Source organism: Mus caroli, chromosome X, assembly GCF_900094665.2.
Source record: "Mus caroli chromosome X, CAROLI_EIJ_v1.1, whole genome shotgun sequence".
Lineage (NCBI taxonomy): Eukaryota > Metazoa > Chordata > Mammalia > Rodentia > Muridae > Mus > Mus caroli.
The window spans coordinates 80,302,201-80,308,050 of record NC_034589.1 but is presented as its reverse complement, the minus strand read 5'-3'; positions in this window follow the sequence as shown (position 1 = coordinate 80,308,050).

Here is a 5,850-nt window from a genome sequence, read left to right as displayed (position 1 = left end):
AATAGGTGTTCAAAGGTATGTGAATTTACATCTGAGTCTTCAGTTTGATGCCATTGATCAACCTGTTCACTTTATGCCAATACCATGTGATTTTTATTACCACTGCTCTGTAGTACAGATTGAAATCAAGGATGACGATAACCCCAGAAGTTCTTTTATCGTACAGGATTGTTTTAGGGCTATTCTGGGTTCTTTGTTTTTCCATGTGCAGGTGACTATTGTCCTTTCAAGTCTGTAGATTGCTTTTGGTAAGGTAGGCATTTTTTTATGCTGATCATACTGATGATGAGCATGGGATATCTTCCTTTTTTGAATTTTAGCTTTTCTTTTTTTAATTGGATATTTTATTAATTTACATTTCAAATGTTATTCCCTTTCCCAGTTTCCCCTCTGTACACTTCTATTCCATCACCCTTTTCCCTGCTTCTATGAGGGTATTCCCCTACCCACCCACCTACTCCTGCCTTACCACCCTAGCATTCCCCTATATTGGGACATCAAGCCTTCACAGGACCAAGGACCTCCTCTCCCTCCCACTGGTGGCAGATAAGGTCCCTTCAGCTCCTTCAGTCCTTCCCCTACCTCCTCCATTAGTGTCCCTGTGCTCAGTCTGATGGTTGGCTGCGAGTATCTGCCATCTTTTAATATCTTCTTCAGTTTCTTTCTTCAGACTTGGAGTTTTTATCATGAAAATCTTTTACTTGCTTGGTTAGAGCTATACCAGGATATTTTATACTATCTGTTGCTATTATGAAGGGGGTGGTTCCCTAAATTATTTCTTTGACCCTTTTAAATTTGTATATAATAGGGCTACTGATTTATTTATTTATTTATTTATTTATTTATTTATTTATTTATTTATTTATTTATAGTTAATCTTGAATCCAGCCACTTCACTGAAGGTATTTATTAGCTGTAGGAGTTCACTGGCAGTATTTTTGGGAGTTGTGTGTGTATATTATATTAGTTGCTAATAACAATATTTTGGCGTTTTCCTTTCCAGTTTATATTCCCTTAATCTCTTTTAGTTCTCTTACTTCTTTATCTAGAACTTCAAGTACTGTATTAAATATTTATTGAGAGAGTGGACAGCCTTGCCTTGTTCCTGATTGTAGTGGAAATGCTTTGAGTTTTTTTCTGTTTAATTTGATGTTGGTTATAGGCTTGCTGTACATCATCTTTGTTATGTTTAGGTATGTCCTTGATATCCCTGATCTCGAAGACTTTTATCATGAAGGGGTATTAGATTTTTTAAAGGCTTTTTCTACATCTAATGAGATGATCACATGGGGGTTTTTTCCCAGTTTTTTTTATATGGTAAACTAAATTGACAGAATTTCATATGTTGGATCATCTCTACATCTCTGGGATGGAGCTAAATTGATCATGTTGGATGATTTATTTTGATGTGCTCTTCAATTTGGTTTGCAAGTATTTTATTATTTGTCCATCTATGTTCATGAAGGAAATTTGTCATTTTCTTTCTTCGGTGAATTTTTGTGTGGTTTGGGTATCAAGGTGACTGTGGCCTCATGAAAATAAATTTGGCAATATTCCTTCTGTTTCTGTTTTGTGAAATAACTTGAGTATTGGTATTATGCCTTCTTTGAAAGTCTGGTAGAGTTCTGCTCTAAAATCACCTGGCCCTTAGCTTTTTGTTTGTTTGCTTAGGAGACTTTTAATGACTGCCCATTTATTTGAGGGTTATGAGTCTATTTAAATGCTTTATCTGACCTTGATTTAACTTTGGTAAGTGGTATCTACTGAGAAAATTGTCCATTTATTTTGGATGTTTTCCAATTTTTTGGAGTACAAGTTTTTGAAATATGACCTAATGATTCTTTGGATTTCTTTGCTGTCTGTTGTTATGGCCTTCTTCTCATTTCCAATTTTGTTAATTTAGATAGTCTCTCTGTGTCTTTTAGTTAATTTGGATAAGGATTTATCTTGTTGATTTTGTCAAAGAGCCAGCTCTTGGTTTTGTTGTTTCTTTCTTTCTTTCTTTCTTTCTTTCTTTCTTTCTTTCTTTCTTTCTTTCTTTCTTTCTTTCTTTCTTTCTTTCTTTTTTTATTAGATATTTTCTTCATTTACATTTCAAATGCTATCCCAAAAGTCCCCTATACCCTCCTCCCCCCTGCTCCCCTACCCACTCACTCCCACTTCTTGGCCCTGGTGCTCTCCTGTACTGAGGCATATAAAGTTTGCATGACCAATGGGCCTCTCTTTCCAACGATGACCGACTAGGTCATCTTCTGCTACATATGCAGCTAGAGACACGAGTTCCGGGGGTACTGGTTAGTTCATATTGTTGTTCCACCTATAGGGTTGCAGACCCCTTTCTATTGTTCTATTTGTTTCTAATTGATTTCAGCCCTGAGTTTGACTACTTCTTGCCAACTACTTCTCTTGGGTGTGTTTGCTTCTCTTTTTCTAGAGTTTTAAGGCATACATTAAACTGCTAGTATAACAACTCTCTAATTTTTTCATAAAGTGACTTAGAACTATTAATTATCCTATTAGCACAGCTTTCATTGTGTTCCATATGTTTGAAAATGTTGTGCCTTGATTTTCTTTGAATTCTACGATGTTTTTAATTTCCTTATTTCTGCCTTTACCTCATGATCATTGAGTAGAGTTGTTCAATTTCCATGAATTTGTAGGGTTTCTGTTGTTTCTGTTGCTGTTAAAGTCCAGCTTTAATCCATGCTGGTCTAATAAGATGCAAGAGGTTATTTCAATTTTATTTTATTTGTAGAGTCTTGCGTTATGACCTAGTATGTGCTCAATTTTGGAGAATGTTCTGTGAGATGCTGAGAAGGTAGTGTGTATGTGTGTGTGTGTGGGGGGGGGTAAAATATTGTGTAGATATCTGTTGGGTCCGTGATATATGTTTGAGTCATAATGTCTTTTAGCTCCCTGAAAACCAGGCCTGGCCTCTGGTGTGGTAGGAGACGTCAGCTGGTTTTCAGGGAGCTGACCTGGCCTCTGATGGGATGGGAGGTTTCCACCAGAGGTGTGGACCATTGAATGGTGATGAGGAAAGGAGGGGTAGTAAGAGTTATGTTGTTGTGGACCAGGGGGTGGAGTAGTGTTGTCTGGGGTTCAGAATGCTGCCCAGATGGGTAAGTAGCTTCCATCAGAGATGTGATGGAAGGAAATATGGAGACAAAGTATCCAGTAGAGACAGAAGAAAAGGCCGTCCAGACTGCTCTACCTTGAGGATCCATCCCATACACATTCGCCAAACCCAGATATGATTATGGATGCCAAGAAGTGCTTGCTGACAGGAGCCTGATATAGCTGTTTCCTGAGAGCCTCTGCCAGAGACTGACAAACACAGAGGTGGATGCTTGTAGCCAACCATTGGACTGAGCACAGAGTCAGAGTTGGAGAGGAGTTAGAGAAAGGACTGAAGGAGCTGAAGGGGTTTGCAACTCCATAGGAAGAACAACAGTATCAAGAAACCAGACCCCCCAGAGTTCCTAGGAACTAAACTACCAGCCAAAGAGTACATATGGAGGGTCCCATGGCTCCAGCTCCATATGTAGCAGAGGATGACCTTGCTGGGCATCAATGTGAGAAGACACCCTTGGTCCTGTGAAGACTCGATGCCCCAGTGTAGAGGAATGCAAGGGCAGGGAGGCAAGAGTGGGTGGGTGGGTGAGGGAACACCCTCATAGAAGCAGGGGGAGGGGCATGTGATAGGGGGGTTTCGGGGGGGGAACCAGGAAAGGGGATAACATTTGAAATGCAAATACAGAAAATATCCAATAAAAAATTTTAAAAAATGAGAAGTGTGGGCCAAAAAAATTAAAAAAAAAAAAAGAAATATGGGCCAGGATATTTTCTTGATATTTCCTTCTATTGTTTCTCCAGGTAGACTATAAGATTCATGAAGAAGGAACTATAGTTCCTTTTTAGCTCATCAATTCTCCATTGCTTGTTTTGTAGGTGCTCAGTATTTATTACTTGTTTTTCTATTTCTTCATCAAGTCTCATTTGACACTAGTTTCCTCAGTTTTGAATATATTTGTGTCCCATTCGAAATCTGCTGGCTTTTCCTGTAGACAGTTACCATTCCTGCAATCCCTTTTTGGCAAAGTCTGGTCAGCTATATGAGTCAAGCAGGCAAGCCTAGCCAGCACTTCTCTCAGAGGTGATTTAATTATAGGCAATACAAACTTATAAGAGTATATTAGGTAGGACTGTGTGGCTATTATTCTGGATCTTCCAGATATTGTCTTGTACTTTAAGTGGGTATGTCAGATTGGGTTCACTGGAAGCAGAGGGTGAGACGGAGATTAGTGCACAGGAAGCTCATTGAAGAACAGTCTAGAGAAGGTATCTGTCAAGCAGTACAGGATACAGGGAAAAGCTAATTGAATCACAGACCCTCAGCTAACTCCACAGTGAGCTTTAGAACTGCTATGTTCTTTAAGAGGTTTCTTACACAGGGGTGAGGGTCAGGGCCTGCTATTAATTTCTCATTCGACAGTCATTGAACAAGATAATGCCAGTAAGGGGCCAGAACTTAGGGAGAGGACATAACCTACCACTCAGGGTAGTTTTCAGAGAGGAAAAAGGCTCTGCTACAGAGTCATATATCAGAATCAGACAAGACTGCCAGTAATTGGCAAGACAAATGTCTCAGTTATGAAGGGGCAATTAGGGTGGGCATGCCCAACACAGAGGCTGATACCAGTTATCTTAAAGTAGGATCCTATAAGAAGAGCCTGGTAATTGCTCCAAGAGAACATCCAAAACAATCACATCCACTCAACTGCCTTCTGAGAATTACCCAGCAGTTCTGAAGTTCAAAGAAGGCAAAACCTGATATCATTCAAATCTGTGTGGTCTCAGGATGTTTTCAAAAGGAACACAGCAATCACCAGCTTCCTTCCTTCAGGCATTTCCCCCAGCTCACACCACAAATGTAAGTACACACACACACACACACACACACACCACATCCTCAAAACCACTTCCTCATTTGAAGCCTTCAAACACTAAGATGTTATTACCATAACAATGAGGTCTAGTCTTCAAAACTGACAATATTATCTGGGGCTTCCAAAGGTGCCCTGAGGTTCGAGATCAGTCTGCATTATCCACAGGCACCTTTCCCGCAGCTAGCTGTCTCCCAGGAGACAGTTTCAAAGGGAACAGTGAACATGAATCCAATTACACAAACTTATTTACAAGACTGAATTAGCTCATGTCTGCAAAGCACTTTGAGAAATTTGGATAGACTTCCTAAGTTGTTTACCTAAGGTATTATCTCACTCTTAAGTCAATTTCCTAGAGATGGGACAGGTTAAATACAGCTTCTATTAAAAAATAAACATCTCATTAGTTTTCCTAGCATCTACTATGGAATATGGTTAGTAGTTACATGAGAATCTGTTTGTTTGGACAGGGCCATAATTTTTCACAAATGCTGACTTACTACCTTTTATAAATGAATTGTGATTTTTGTGTTGTCCTGGAATGGATGCTATTTAAATTAATACTCCTAGGATAAGAGAACAAGTCATATTTTTCAATATAACATAACCATGTGTCTTAATTATGTCCTGTATGCACATGTTCTAGAAAGTGGGTAATTTGAATTCCAGTTCCTTGGATACTGACTTCCTTATCATTTTCTAGAATCTCTGTCAAAGTAGAGTTCAGAGGCAAAACCAACTAAATGAGTTTCAAGTATGTGTAGAAAATAGTATTTCTAATATTCCCACAAGGACTCTCATTTTTCCTGCTTCTGTGTCTGCTGCTACTGCCTCACCAGTTACAAAGTAGTCATCTCTCCTTTCCAATCCCATGCTACCTCAGTGTTGGACCACTTAGGTGTTT